Raw genomic sequence first — 16932 nt, forward strand, 5'->3', positions numbered from 1 at the left:
TGATGACATGTTTAGCCGCATGTCATCATTCAACCGCTGGTTGTCTAGGTGGTGTCCTGAAAACGACGTGGGCTACATTGATAACTGGAGAACTTTCTGGGGAAAACCTGGTCTGATCCGGAGAGACGGCATCCATCCTACTTTGGATGGTGCAGCTCTTCTTTCTAGGAATCTGGCCGGATTTATTAGTCCTCCTAAATGCTGACAATCCAGGGTCCAGACCAGGAAGCAGAGCCGTAGTTTAACACACCTCTCTGCAGCTTCTGTACTGTTACCCATCCATTATCCTATTGAGACGGTGTCTTTCCCACGGCCAAAACTTAACAGATCAAAAACTTATCTAAAAGGAACAAATCATAAAAACCTAATAAAAATCAATACGGTTCACCTTGAACCTAAAAATAAAACAATTAAATGTGGTCTATTAAATATAAGGTCTCTCCCTCCAAAGACTTTGTTAGTTAATGAATTGATTTCTGATAAACAGATTGATTTGTTTTGTCTCACAGAAACCTGGCTACAAGAGGACTACGTTAGTATAAATGAGTCAACTCCCTCCAATTATTCAAATTTCCACATTCCCAGATCTGTGGGAAGAGGAGGAGGAGTGGCAACTATCTTTCAGTCTGATTTATTAATTAGTCCCAGGCCAATTAATAACTACAGTTCTTTTGAACATTTAACCCTCAGTTTCCCTCATCCAAGCTGCAAAGCAATAAAACCTCTTCTGTTTGTTGTTTTGTATCGTCCACCAGGCCCTTACACTCAGTTTTTGGATGAGTTGTCAGATTTCTTATCTGATTTGGTGTTAAATACTGATAAGGCTATTATAGTGGGTGATTTTAACATCCATGTTGACACTGAATGTGATAACCTTAGTGTAGCCTTTAAAACTATCCTAGATTCAATTGGTTTTGCTCAAAATGTGCATGAACCGACGCACTCTCGGCTCCATACTTTAGACCTTGTTCTGACATATGGCATTGATTGTGAAGAATTAACAGTATTTCCTCACAACCCTGTCCTATCTGATCATTTTTTAATAACATTTGAGTTTAATCTAACTGAATTCTCCACCCCCAAAAGAGGGTTCCATTATAGTAGATCTTTATCGGATAATGCTGTATCAAAACTTAAAGAGTCTGTCCCCTTTTTAATATCCTCCGTATTGCAGAAATGCCCTGCAGATAGCAGCAATTTTGTTTCTTCCAATTCACAAATAGATGTCTTTGTAAACGGTATGACTTCGTCATTGCGTTCTGCATTAGACAATGTAGCTCCCTTGAAAAAGAAGGTGATTATTCACAGGAAGCTGGCTCCTTGGTTTAATTCAGAGCTGCGTTCCTTGAAGCACAATGTTAGGAAATTGGAGAGAAAATGGCGCTCTACACACCAAGAGGAATCCTACCTAATCTGGAAGAACAGTCTATTGTTGTATAACAAGACCCTTCGCAGAGCTAGAGCAGCATATTTTTCATCATTAATTGAGGAGAATAAGAATAATCCTAGATTTCTCTTCAGTACAGTTGCCAAACTTACTCAGAGTCACAGCTCTGTTGATCCATCCATTCCCTTAGCTCTTAGCAGTAATGATTTTATGGGATTCTTCATAAATAAAATTGATTCCATTAAAAATAAAATAATTGGCATCCTCCCAAACATGATTACCTCATCCTCAGTAAGTGAGGCAGCATTGGAGGAATCCTTAGAACCTGCGCAGTGTCTGAACTGTTTAAAAGCAGTAGAGCTTTCTGAGCTATCTAAAATTTTAGCTTCATCTAAACCTTCTACCTGTATGTTAGACCCAATCCCAACCAAGTTGTTTAAGGAGGTATTCCCTCTGATCAGTGGTCCTATTTTAGACATGATTAATGTATCCTTGGTAAATGGATATGTACCACAGGCTTTTAAAGTAGCTGTTATTAAACCTTTACTTAAGAAACCATCTCTTGATCAAGATGAGTTAGTAAATTACAGACCTATATCTAATCTTCTTTTCTTATCTAAAATTCTTGAGAAAGTAGTTGCTAATCAACTATGTGAACATTTACAAAGTAATGACCTACTTGAGGAGTTTCAGTCAGGCTTCAGAGCTCATCATAGCACTGAAACAGCTCTGGTGAAGGTCACTAATGATATTCTCATGGCCTCAGATAATGGACTTGTGTCTATACTTGTCCTGTTAGATCTCAGTGCTGCATTTGATACAGTTGATCACAATATTCTCCTACAAAGACTTGAGCATACTGTAGGGATTAAGGGAAAAGCATTAGGCTGGTTTAAATCTTATCTGTCGGACAGATTCCAGTTTGTTCATGTTAATAATAAATCTTCCTCAAACTCTAGGGTCACTTGTGGAGTACCACAGGGTTCAGTCCTTGGACCAATTCTATTTACTATATATATGCTTCCGATTGGCAAAATTATCAGACAGCATGGGATTAATTTCCACTGTTATGCTGATGACACTCAGCTATATTTATCCATAAATCCTGATGAATCCAATCAGTTACTTCGACTGCAGTCATGTCTTGATGACATCAAAAGCTGGATGACTTTAAATTTCCTGCATTTAAATTCTGACAAGACAGAAGTTGTAATCTTTGGGCCAGAGTCTTCAAAAAATAAAGTTCTTAATCAATCCCTTAATCTGGATGGCATTAACTTGGCCTCTGGTAATAAAGTTAAAAATCTTGGTGTTGTTTTCGACCAAGACATGTCATTTAAATCCCATATTAAACAGGTTTCCAGAGTTTCCTTTTTTCACCTCCGGAATATCGCCAAAATTAGAAACATTCTGTCCAGGAGTGATGCTGAAAAACTAGTCCATGCATTTGTTACTTCAAGGCTGGACTATTGTAATTCTTTACTATCAGGAAGTCCACAAAATGCAGTTCGAAGTCTTCAGCTGATTCAAAATGCTGCTGCAAGAGTTCTGATGAAAATCAACAAGAGGGATCATATTTCTCCAATTTTAGCTTCCCTTCATTGGCTTCCTGTTAAATCAAGAATAGAATTTAAAATTCTCCTTCTAACGTATAAAGCCCTTAATAATCAAGCTCCACCATATATCAGAGCTCTGATTACCCCGTATGTTCCTAACAGAGCACTTCGCTCTCAGACTGCAGGTCTGCTGCTGGTTCCTAGAGTCTCTAAAAGTAGAATGGGAGGCAGATCCTTTAGCTATCAGGCTCCTCTCCTGTGGAACCAACTCCCAGTTTTGGTCCGTGAGGCAGACACCCTATCTATTTTTAAGACTAATGTTAAAACTTTCCTTTTTGACAAAGCTTATAGTTAGAGTGGCTCATACCCTGAGCTATCTCTATAGTTGTGCTGTGATAGGCCTAGGCTGCTGGAGGACATCAGGGTCTAATTTTCTCACTCTACTGATTTCTACTGTTCTTCAGTCTACTGTTCTCCAGTTTTGCATTGTATTACATTGAAATGACTGTCGTCATTTCAGCTTTTAACTTTTTGCTCTCTCTCTTTTCTCTTCATAGTAGGTACAGCTGGTCTGGCGTTCTGTTAACTGTGACATCATCCAGAGAAGACGGCTCACCCGCTACTACCATCTAATGTAGAACAGATTACTAGATCAATGTGTGCTTCTGTGCTTTTTTGTCTGTCTTGTTGTGTCTCTGTTCTGTCTTCTGTAACCCCAGTCAGTCGAGGCAGATGACCGTTCATACTGAGCCCGGTTCTGCCGGAGGTTTTTCCTTCCCGTTAATGGGTGGTTTTTCTTCCCACTGTCGCTTCATGCTTGCTCAGTATGAGGGATTGCAGCAAAGCCATGTACAATGCAGACGACTCTCCCTGTGGCTCTACGGTTCCCCAGGAGTGACTGCTGCTTGTCGGGACTTTGATGCAATCAACTGGTTTCCTTATATAGGACATTTTTGACCAATCTGTATAATCTGACCCAATCTGTATAATATGATTGAATTTGACTTTGTAAAGTGCCTTGAGATGACATGTTTCATGATTTGGCGCTATATAAATAAAATTGAATTGAAAATACATCTGATTTCTGCTGATTGTTTTTGGTTGCCTTGTAACTTAATTGAAGCACATCTGCCAAACATTTAGTCAATTTAACATTACCATGAATGTAACTCGTCCATGACAGATCTCACAGTTGACCGTGCATGTCATGCCGAAACTAAACAAGGAAGTCAAACGTCTTGTCGTCAGACCTCCAAAACCAGATTGTGTCACACATAAATTGGGTAACGATGCAAACAAATCTGGTAGCATTGAATGTCTCAAAAAGCACATTGCTCTCTGTTATTTGGAAATTGAGGAAGCTTGGGACCGCTAGGACCCTCTCTCTAGATCTGCCAAGACAGAGAAGTGGCTTCAGGAGCAGTCTGTGAATCTCACTGAGTGACCGAGCCAGAGCTTGGACTTCAAATCCAACTGGAGTTCATGGGGGGGAAAAAAGAGTGCTTGCCGAGGCTCCTCGCTGAACCTGAATGAGCATCAGAGGATCTGCTGAGAAGGATGGGAAAACGCTCCCCAAAAGAATATGGGCCAAATTTTTAACATACCCAAGAGGACAGGAAGCTGTTAGTGCTGCCAACAATATTTAAAGAAAATACTAATCAATGCTCATGAATACCAATTAGTATTTATTAGCATTATTTAAAGAAATTCTAATAGCATCTTGACCCATAATAACAATAAGTCTATAATTTAACAAAATGTAGACAACGTTGTCCCAAATATTTACAAGAAATAATTAAACACCAAAAAAAATGCATCCAAGCACATTCTCTTGGTTGATTTATTTACACGCTAAAAACGGTAATTGGTCAAATGTGGAGAAATTCGATTTTTCCGTATTAGACCAGTATCAGAGGGGAAATTAGCCTAAACAATTCATCAGAACGTTGTGGCTAAAGAAAAGCTGCATAATGAATCTAACACATAAAGTTTAAACAAAATCCAATTTTCACATGGTGCAATTTAAACACTAGTTATGACATCTCTGAGGGCTGCTTCATTCATTCTTAGGAACAGAGCGTGGAGCACAAATTTATTCATGTAAGCGGTACTGTCAGATTATCATCCTAAAAAGCATTTAAACAGCTAATCCACATGAAGGCTTTCTCTAAGACAACTGATATGTAAAATGTGTGATTATGGCGCTTCTCAGAGAAAAGCAAACACTTACTCCTCTGCAGGGAGCGAGAGATAATTTTGGAGCCCTTGCCATCAACTTAAAAGCTCCCCTGCTTTCAGTTCAAGAAGCGCATAATGTGCTGTGAGTGACTTTACAGTTAAGACGTAGTGTGTAATTCAAAAGTTGCTTGGGTTTGGACCCGTGCATGTGATCAAGTTCAGCATCTCCCAGCACAGCAGCGGCGTTTATACAACGCAGCCTTACGGCTCTCTTTGATTCTGTGACTTCCTTTTTTGGGACTTTGTCTTTTGCCTTTTTTAATTGAACAATGTGTGCAACTCTGTAAGTTTTAACAACGAGATGAACTGCAAACAACACAAGACAAATGCCCAAAGGACAGCCCATGAGAACACTCAAGAACAAAGCTGTTTCACAATCACCTATCTTTGCTCACTAAATTAGATCGTTAGAGGTTACGCTCTGCTCCTACGCGCGGTGGATTCACAGTAACCCCATAACTTTGTTGACTGTAAGTGGCCTTCGTGGAGTTTTGCCCTTCCCGGCGCAGCACTGATTAAGTGGCTGAGAGACTCGCCCCCTGCCTGGTAAGGCTCTTACACTGCACGAGCTGATCTTAATGGATAACAATGAGCCGCTCAAATGCTGACAGCGGCTAAATATACCCCATCCTGACTCAACATTTATATTTTATTGGGCATTTTAGATCCATCAAATGCATTAAATAAAAAAAAACTAATAATTATGTACGCATACATGTGTTTCCAAATGATAATGCATTACGCTGGAATGTTCACTATGCGATTGACTTGAGGACGTTTGTTCGCTCTCCACCCCTGTAAATGTGAGGTTTAAAAGAACACTGCTGCAGCATGCACCAATTATACAATTACTGAAGTTGCTGAGGGGCAGTTCGCTCCAAATGCCTCTGACATGCAGAGAAGCAAGGTGGAGACGGCATGCCTAGCATGTCGCAACATATGCTGTATCTACCTGTCCGTGGGTGTAGGATCACTGGAGAAACTAGGAGGAGATGATTTACCGAGGCGCTATTACATCTCCTGCCTTTGTTCCCACTTAGGAGCTGTTTGGGTTGGTGATTTTCCATGTTATGGATTGATTGTTTACTCCTAAGTGTGAACGCTTCTAAGCGAAATGCTTACTTACAAGTTCCATCTGTTTCTAAGATGTATTTTTACCTCTGATAAAATATTTTCTATAAAGGAAGTGTTTTTGCCTTCATGCAAATTGCACGGTTTTGTTCCGTCGTTCTGTAAATTGCACTTTTTCTTCTATTCCAACTTGAACATCTCAATTTTATCAGACGCTGATGACTGTTCGCACACCTTTTAGGTTCTCAGGTAGAGTTGTTTGTTACATTTATGTAAACTGTATAGTTTTTTTATATAGTCCTGTAAATCGACTGCTGTTTTTCTTTTTTTAACATTTCGTTTTTATCTGAATATGCCTTTTTATCTATTGATATTTGTACAGTATTTTTCTCCTTCTGATTAGTCTCTACTGCTGTACAGGCTAACTTTAAATTTGCTTTTTTTCATACTGTGTTTCAGCATTTTCAAGGGTTTTTTCTAGGAACACTAATTGTTTGTTTTTCCATGGATGTGATTTGAGTCTGTGTGTTATATTGGAATTTTTTTTTACCAAAGTTTCATTATGTTCACATATTGACAATAAATACTCTTGACTCTTGATTCTTAATATGTATAGTCTGCAGAAGTATGCTAAAAAAATAGATTTAAAAAGAACTGTTACGTGGTCTATGTCAATGTGACATTTAAAAAAAATTCACATTTCCTATTCAAAGATTAGTTTTTTTATATTGTTGTTAGAACACCCTAGCAAAATTTATCAATTTGATGCTGTTTTGAAAATTATAGGCTTTTTTAAGGATGTCATAGCCATTATTCCTTCTTTTTTTTTTTTTGCAAAGCAACAATTCCTCTAGTAGAGGTATGTCTCACAGTATGACACTACCACTGCCTGCTTGATAGTTGATACACTTTTGTATCATTAATGGTTGAATTTCATCACTTTCCTTTCAGGTTTGAGCAAAATCAAAGGTTTAGGGATATGTTTCAATTTCTATTTTTGAAATAGTATGAAATGGAAAGAAATTATTTGCAAAACAAAATAGCCATATCCTGTATAACCCAAAGGAAGAGGCATCTAAGATATATTACAGTGATTTAATGGCTAAGGTTTACCTTCCAAAAAGCCACTGAATATTTAACATATGTATTATGTTACAGCAGACTGAGTCTACATCTATTTTCTCAGCAGGTTAAATTCTAGGAAAGATTTATTTAATCACTATTCTTGATCTTAAGACGAACATTAGGTATATCAGACCAATAATCTTAAAACATATGTTAGGTATCTAGTTATCTTAGGTATATATTAGGTTTCCCTGTAAATAGTTTAAGCTGTGATATTTCCTGTGAATTCACAGTCAGTTTGAAGTTATTCTCAGACAGCGATGCACTCTGACAATTCACCTTCTGACATTGCAATTTTTTTCTATCCTTTTTCTGCCTCCAATAAACTGGAAAACACAGGTTCTAAAAGGTTCAGCTCACCTTTTTTTTATTAGTGTTTACTCAAAGCAACCTGAACATCTGGGGTTTTGTAAGGAAAAAAAACATGATTTGAACAGGCAAAACCACCACTGTTTGAGTGTTCCCAGAGCTTTACGATCCAAGTAAAGCCATAACATTTGGGAAACTACATGCTTCTTCAGCGCGTTATCTGGTAATTGCTACTTTGACATTTCCATGGGGGTCTATATCAGTAATTTATTCTGTAAAAAGTGAGCTGTCAAAACACCCAGCAATGCTTTCCTTCAAAGAGCAAACGGTTCATGGCTCCAGGAAAGGTGATCTATGTGCAGTACTGGCAAATCACAACTATGTTTTTATCAGGGTAGAATAATGTAATTTATGTTAATAATATTTAAATAAATAATTGATGCTTGTCGTTTTCTACAAGCGTCGTTTACGACAGGGGTGCAAAATATCTGCAAACCTGCAGTTACTATACTACTGTTACATTTTGCGATAACAGCATTTTTGTGCAACAATAGGTTTGGTTTGGCTATTAATAACCAATGATGAGTGTCAACAGCAATTATTGATACATTTTGTAACTTAAATCAAAATTAAAAAGTTGGGGAAGCACCTGAAGGTGAGAAAATGGAAGCCAAACAGCTCTCAGTCTCTGTCAGTATTATTGTTATTATTATTATTGTTTTAGGAATACCTGCCTGTGAGGTGTGGTTTTAGAAAATAATAGTTGAAGGAGGGAATTTGTGGTTGACCTTAATAACAAAGACAATATTGGTTGTTGAGCTATTTGGTAACCCCTCTACCTCCCACATGTACCTTTAAGTACCATTAATTCAAATATTAATGTGTGCATAAGAACTGGTGGCGTGCTAAGGCTATTGTGGCACGCACAAAAGCGAGCTGTGTAAACACAGCAGAGCTAATGCTGGAAACCACATCAGCACTCTACCGTCTGCATTAGCAAAGTTTTAGAATTAGCGATCAGTATAGACCAGTGAAGGCACAATTTAGCATGTTTATAAGGACTACATGCATATATTTAATGCAGATTAGTGAGGGGAGGTGATGGGAAACCGCTGTTAAAACAGAACACACGGGACTATCAGTGTTCAAACCACTCATTGAGATAAAGTTTGAACACCAGAAAGCCTCAGCTCTTGCTCTTGTCATTGTCATCTTTACTTATATAGCATATTCAATACAGATTCCTCTGTCCAAACTGCTACACAGCGACAAAAAACAAAGCAAAAAGAAAAAAATCACTCAATATATGTATGTATATATATATATATATATATATATATATGCACAAAATAGAAAATACACAACACAAAATAAGAATAGTTAAAAATTCTAAAGTTCAAGTACAAAAAAAATGACTAGCGTAGCATAAGAATCTGCTCAGCTAGAGTTAAAAGTCGGTGCTAACAGGTGGGTTTTTTAACAAACTTAAAAATGCAAAGCCACTGCGCTGTTCTAATATTCAAAGGAAGTCTCGGCGCTGCCACGGCAAATGCTCGGTACCCTCTAGTTTTCAGCTGCCATATCTTGGCACGACCAAAGTCAGTTGACTTCCTGATCTTATTGATCAAGTTGGAACATGGACCGACAAAATCTCGGAAAGATAAAGGGGAGCTAACCCATTCAAACACTTAATAACCATAAACAAAATCTGCCAGTGCAGAGAAGCCAACCCAGGAGTCTTTTGCTCTCAGTTTTTTCTGTCTTGCAGCTGAGGTACAGTAAGTGTCCGCTCTTCTTCAGGGCACTGGATGGTAAACTGCTTCCTCTAAGTAATTACAGACACCGTCTCTTCCTCAGGAATCTAAAATTCTTTCAGATTTTTTCCTGCAGGAGCTCAGACAGCCAGGTTCAGGCGACTACTCTTATTTTCACCGAATACACAAAAAGCAGACTCTTCTTTGGCCCTTTCTTCAAAGACGCAGTCTTTTGCTCGACCAACGTTATCAAGACTCTCACAAGTGTGTCATCCACAATGCTGCTGGTGGAGAGCTGCTGTGCCTAGAGTTAAGTAGCTCTTTAACATCTCCAGGATTCTAGCTGTGCATTGTGGGAGTTTTTCCCGGTCTCTTTTGTTCTCTGCCTGTAGTTAAGTCCTTGTCACCTCCTCTGGCTATAGGTCCAGCTGTATAAACCCTAATTTTCCTTACACGTCTTTCACTTTTCCATCATCGGCTTTAGGATCTTAATCTAAGGTTTGTGTCAAGTGTGGGTTTTCGAGGGCAGAAAGGCATTCATCCAACTGCCAGAAAATGGCACGTATAAAGTGCAGATCAGTGGCGGAGTTAGCCATCGTGGGGCCCAAGTCGAATCTTTCTGACGGAGCCCTCCTCCAAGTCTACTCTGAGAGTGAAAGATCCCGTAGGGCTATCACACTTTTCATGTTGAATACTGTGAACCGGACAGTAGCTCAACATTTTCCTGCAGTGCCTCCCCTGGCCTCTACGGTTAAATGATCAAAGACATCAGCCTACAGTGTTCAGTAACAAATTTGCATGTTAGTCTGGAGGAAGCTGCCAGGCGCACCAGCATTCACAATACAAAAACGTGTGCTGCACCTAAGTCAGCAACGTGGCTGCGCTGTATAGGAGGTGTGGTTAAAATATTCCTTCTTCTCCTCTCATTGAAGAAAAGATACTGACTATACTATTAATAGTTTGATATATGAAAAGTATTCATAGTACTACATTTTGTCTCAGCCATGTACACTTTGTTGTAAGCTATTGTGAATAAAAACAAAAAGGTTTAGAAAAATGTTATTTGGTTTATATATTTTACAAGGAGGAAGAGTTCATGATTGATGAATAACAACATTTGACTGAAAGAGATAGCGACAGCTTTTGGAATATTTAGAAAAAGCTAAATCTGAACTTTTGCTCATTCCATTTGATAGTAGCTGTTCTTAAACTCAAAAGAACCACAGAAACTGCAATAAAGTTGATTTTCTTAATGACATGGTAAGGCTAAGCAAGTTTATATATATATATATATATATATATATATATATATATATATATATATATATATATATATATATATATATATATATATATATATGAACAGAAAATAAAAACCTACATAGGAAACTATATTGCACTTAAGTGTTTTGTATGATCTTAATAACACATTTCATTTACAAACATTTCATTAAACTGTATTCTCTAAAAATTTTCCTTCTCTCATGAACTCGTTCTGTTTTACTTCGACTCTTTCCAGCCCTTCTTCCACTTACGAAGAAACACTCCTTTTTCTGCCAAAAGCAATCAATAAAACATTTTACAACAGTCTGCTGTTCTCCACTGACCATATGAGCCATTATGTGCGGCATGTGTGGCATGTTTACTGCTAAACAGTTTCTTTGGAGAAAAAGGTTTTAACTTGTGGGGTTTAGAAAATAACATAGAGCCTGATCCTAGAGATTCTAATGTTTTTGTCCTGCTTTCAGTATTAATATTTCAGTTATTAAGAATTGTATAGATAAAATGGTATAGAATGGTTTTATAAAACTGTATCCTTGTTTAATTAGTTCAGTTTAGACATTTTTAGCTACATATTACACTTACTCAGAAAAATAAAACAGTGGACAATATTTTAGGGCATCGAGTTCTGGGGGGTACCACCTCATCTATTGGTTGTCCCACAATCAACCATTGTGACATGCACACATAACGCCAACGTGCCTTCTAGAGTTTATGCATCCAGTTCGGTGTTAGCTGTTCATTGTAGCTCCGCTGCTCTCACTGTGTACTTTGAAAATGGCTCAGAGTCACAAGAAGCAAACTGTCTTACAAGTTTATGAGAAGAAAAGGAAGGCCTCAGAAGGAAGAAATAACACCAGAATGTATTTGGGAGTTTTTCTTCACTCGATCCCGGGGAGTGAAAGAGCAGACAGAAGGATCTTGCGCATGCGCAGTTATTCATAAATTGACTTGGGTTTCTTACCTACATTTCCAGAAAACTCTTACACTCTACCTTTAAAAAAAATGGTACGTATGATTTATGTCTTTTTAATACTGCACCTTTTAGCAAGCCAGAGATGTATGATTAGAATCAGGGCAGTAAATGTGGACGAGATGAGAAAAGCTTAATTTTGCTTTTACTATGGTTTATTGACACCAGTAGATCTGTCACCCAGTTCATTGAGCGATGCTTTTTTTTTTCTGTCTACATGTAGAATTGGACCGCTTGCAGGAATGAGAAGCATTTTGGTGATCTGATGGACCTATTAACATCTTTGGCTACGCTAGGATTAAATGCTTTGGGTCATGTTGCAAACCCGGCTAGAAGCTCAAAGAAGGGGTTCCTGCTGGCTATCAACTCTAGGCAGTTTCCTACTTGGTCCAGGGTTTCCCCCACCGTGTCATAAGCCTCACAGGCCATCAGGCTTTACTACAAGTACACTTCTATCGCAATAACGCAATCCCCGCACAATCCAAGTCCAACCGCGCAGAGGTGACACTCCCGGTGGGACAGGGTGCCCGGCAGAAAGCACGGCGCAGTCACAGCAGAGCTCCCGCACCACTTCCACATTCAGTGGAACCCCTGGGTTATAGTGGGCCGGTCCCACTTTGCTGTCAAAACAACCATGACATGTCAAGGCAAGGACTCCTCTTAACTCTTAGAGACGTCTTAGAGGCTTCCATGGAAGCACAGCTGTGGCACATCCCACGCCTGCTCACTTAAACTGAGATCTAAGGAATTTAGACGCAGAGCCAACATCTCAACCATCAGTAAATGCCATTTGCACCCTGATTCATCTGCAGCCATGCAGCAGGCGCAACGCGCTTTCCCAAAACAGTTTTGTCATAAAACTTTTAAGAGAAGGCTCCGTCTGAGCTGCATCTGGTCATTAATAAACTGAAAATTAAACCAGCACTGAGGAACCAAAGGAGGCATGGAAAGGAGTGTGGTTAATATAAACTTTTACGCATTAGATGTGTGTTGGAAATCTACCGTGCTTCAGGGTTAAAAACATCCTCGGTGTGTGACGTCTTTTTTGGTTTTGGTCTATTTTTAATGGTCATCACCACTGCAGGAACCAGCATCTGCTGAGCTCTAGTGATCTGCTTTATCTTGGCGCACTTCGCTTCAGCTGTCCAATTATTGTTTATGGCAAGAAGTTATGAGCATCAAATACTCCCTGCATGATGGTGGTCTCTCTCTGTGTTTTTTCAGTTGATATAAGGCAGTGACAACCTTGCTTGGCAAGTAAGGCTGTCTCCTTGACGTTGCTTCTTTCACAAAGAACCAATGCCAAAATGCATCCGCTTTAAGCTAACCAGCGCACACTGTGTTTTAACGGTTTAAGTTATCTAAATATAAAACATTTGCTTAGTTATAGGTGTGCATAGGTGACTGTGCATAATAACAATATAAATAGTGTATCAGATTCATACCTGACTGCAGTTATTGAGTAAAAAGTAGTAAGTTCACAGCACACCGCCCAGCTTCTAAATCAGTTTTCTTACGTAAAGAGCTAATAATCAGAACTTTCTCAGTTTTACAGTTGTGTGCTCTCTTTGCAAATGTTTCTTTAGTCTGTAATGACACAATAGGACCCTGTTTGTGGAATGGGAAAGGGATCTCACAACAAACCCAGTACAGGATGTATATCTGGGTTTATCCTGATCCCGTGTGACAGCCTGCTCTCCTGTCTATTAATCTCCTGAAAGCTTGAACTAAACATCACAGCGGGGAGCAAGATTCCCTGCAATTATCACATTTGAGTCAAGCTGGGTCACCCACAGGGCCTCGACCCTGTTTTGCTCAAAGCTTCTGGCAGCCGAACAGCCTGGCCAAATCCTCTCGTCACCTAAACCACCAGCACTCCCTTTCACCCCCAAAGTAGTCAGGAATGGTAAAGAAGTATTTCTGTGTACTAAGATGTCCAATGATTTTAAAAAAAAGTATGAAAGTAAAAATATAAGGACTGTAAATGCAAGTGAGATTTCAGGCCCTAAACAGATTTTATTTCGGGGGTTTCACCTTTTCACTTTTCAATATTTAATGCACACCGTTTTCTATAAAAATAAAACTAGCCCTATGCAAATAAGTAAGCAGCGGATTGCAGGCTAATCCAGGGGGTCACAATAACCCAGAATAACATCTAAACTACTGAAGACCTCACTTGAGGTCAGTGTTTAGAACTCCACAACAACAAAAAGTTGGGCAAACAGGTGATAATCAACAGGAGAGGATCGGCATGAAAGATGCTGGTTATCTAAAAGAACAGAAAAGGGCCGTCTCACCATAAAATATTTTTAAAGAGCACCATTTGAGTAGAATATTATATGGACTGTAGAGTAAAATTAAGCTTTTTGACACGTACGTGTTGCATTATATCTGAACAGCATTACAGGGAGAAAAGGACATTACACAGAAAGTCAAACATGGTGTTGGTGAGGTCTGTGGCTAATTCGCTGTTCTGGACCTGGGTGACCTGCCTTAAATAATAAAACCGTGGATTCTGCTTTCTGATGGAAATTCCTGAATACCCAGCCATCAGCTTCTGACCTTTAACTTAAACACAAAAATATAAGATTTGTGTGGGCCTAGTTCATGCCAGGTGACTTAACAAAGGGCTAAAATGATCAGACGGGACATTTTAAACATTTTAGTGAATTCAAATCATTCTCAGGTCCTGTTTTTATCACTTTTATTCAGAGGTTTGAATTGTTTTGCCTTGACTTCTATACATATAAAACTGGAAAACACTAGAAAGCAACAACTTGTTCAACCCAAAAGAAATGCACTATGTTATTTTATCAAAAAGGGTTTGTATCTTTTACATTTCTTTTTGAGGAGGGGAGGTCACACTTAGTTATGCATATAAAATCAGCACAATAAAAAAAGCCAATACTTGCTGATCTATTGACAAAAGGTTTCCCTAAATGTTTTTTCCAGCTCACATTCTGGCAGAAATTGTTAAATTAGCTGTAAATTATTAATCTGTTGTGACATAACTGAATGCTTTCTTTAGTATGTGCGCAAATGGCTCATTTGTGAACCAATATTGAGAACAATAAAGCTCTCTTGTGGCCAGGCAAGTAAGGGGCCCTAAACAGCTGCAAACTCATGATATAACTTGGATGTGACGCTCAGACTCATTTAACTTGATGAATCGGATAATTAATGCTCTTTAAAAGTTTTCAAACATTTTCCACCGAGATGCAAACTAGACATGAAATCACATCTACTGCACAGCAATGTTTGTATTAGTTTGTTTTTTGAACTCTGAATTAAAATTTAAGATTGTAGACTCTGAACCCACACACCTGGACAGGTTATGTCTTAGCTTTCTGTGTCTGAGCTCCATAAGTGCTCAGCTGGATGTTTTGACGCTCTGACGCGGTTCAGCATCAAATCGTGCGTTTGTACGGAGTACAGATAGGAAAACGGGAAACTCTGCTTTACTCACCCGTAAGCCCTGCAGCATGAACTTGTTTGGGCTTCTGAAGGAAAGTTAGGAGGAGAAAAGTTCCACTCCGCTCGAGGAGAACCAACAAAACTTCACCACCGTCGCGTAAACTTCACCGCAAGTTTTATAACGTCCGTCGCTGAAGGCTTGAACCTGTTTTTTGACTGACGGGCAAAAGTGCGCCGTCAACAACTGCCGCTCCGACTCCAGTCCGCGCAAGCTTGTTCCTCTATTTTGGAAGCTTGTGAGGTCAAAGGACAAGAGGCGACTATGTGCGCGCTGAAGGACTCTTGTCACAGAACATGATCGGTATGTTTGGGCTTGGAGTAAAAAGTGGCTAAATGTTTTTGTCTGCGCGCGCCTGTGCGTAACAGCGGCGTCACTCCTGTGCCCTGGAGCACAAATATTACCTTTCCCCGTGACCCTATGCGCTACCTGCGCTCATAGTATGGAAGCCTGTTTATGGATCACGGATTATTGGTGATCTGCGTGGGTAACTGTTGATTCTGAGACGTCCCTCTCTAAATGTAACTGAATGAATTTCTATATGATATTACGCTTTCGATGGGAATGCCGCCTTTACTGTATGTTGCATAAGTGACTGTACAGCGCAGGTGCTTCTGTTTGCACTCTTAAGTCTACACCCATCATAGTTTACGCAAACGCACGTCAGCTCCGTAAGCCAGGGAATAACATTTTCATATTTAAACAGGGGAAGAAAAAAAAAATGCCCTGTGTATTTTACTAACCAAGAAGTGAAACATCCTGACGGCGTTTGTGAACTTGTTAAAGCAAAACGAATCTTATATGCTTCTACGTTTATGGAATCTTTGAAGTGAGCACAATGAGGGTTAAACCTGAAGAGGGTGTGGCCATTGTGGCATAATTGAGGGTTATACTAACAGAGTCCAAGTATCAGCATTTAATAACCACGCCTTGTGTAATAAACATGTCACAGTGTTTCCAGTTGCTGTAAAAGACGCCGGTGAAATTTCCATCTAAGCACTGTGATTCAGCATGAACATACCTCTTTATCTTCACCATTGTAATTTAACCCCCTGGTTGAATATTTTTTAGGAACGCCCTTTTGCTTGTAGGTTACAGCTGCAGGTCTTCTGGATATATCTCTAGTAAACTTTGTACATCGAGGGACTGACCCCCTCCCCCCCCCCCCCCCCCCCCCCCCCCCCCCCCATTATTTCCTTGCAGAATCGCTCAAATTCGGTCAGGTGGGATGGAACAAGTTTTGCCACATACTGTATGTTTTGTGGGGTTCAGGTCTGGGCTTGAAGAGGGACATTTACACCCAAATGTGCTTTGATCTGAACCTCCAACTTTATGCTTTGGGACTGCCCCAATCTCAAGTCCCGTGCAAGTTTCTTTGCATGGTCATCCAGGTTTCACATCCACACATCAGGGACACGTCTTCCCCGTCCCTCTTGAAAAATGTATCCCCACTGCAAGATCCTATATGCCGGAAAGTTTCATGATGTGTTCAGCGTGTGCTGTTTTCCATCAAACACTTAATATAGAACACTTTACTTTCATCTCTTATATCTCTTATATTTTTTTTATATATATATATATATATATATATATATATATATATATATATATATATATATATATATATATATATATATATAGATTTCAGAACAGTGCCACTGTTCTGAAATCTGAAAAAGGCCAGATTTGTAAAGTGCAGCGTTAATCATGAACTGAATGTCCCACCTGAGCCGCTGCTCTCTGCTGCTCCTCCAGACTGTCTCTTG

General features: G+C 39.3%; 1 protein-coding gene across 1 annotated transcript in view; it reads right to left on the reverse strand.

Annotated features, from left to right (window-relative positions):
- Positions 1-15489, reverse strand: part of chl1a (cell adhesion molecule L1-like a) — a 133546-nt gene extending 118057 nt beyond the window's left edge. Inside the window, exon 1 of the mRNA XM_036136428.1 lies at positions 15161-15489. The gene's annotated coding sequence lies outside the window, so the exon portion shown is untranslated. The remainder of the gene's footprint in view (positions 1-15160) is intronic.
- Positions 15490-16932: the final 1443 nt, after the last annotated feature.

This window comes from Fundulus heteroclitus, chromosome 1 (assembly GCF_011125445.2).
Source record: "Fundulus heteroclitus isolate FHET01 chromosome 1, MU-UCD_Fhet_4.1, whole genome shotgun sequence".
Lineage (NCBI taxonomy): Eukaryota > Metazoa > Chordata > Actinopteri > Cyprinodontiformes > Fundulidae > Fundulus > Fundulus heteroclitus.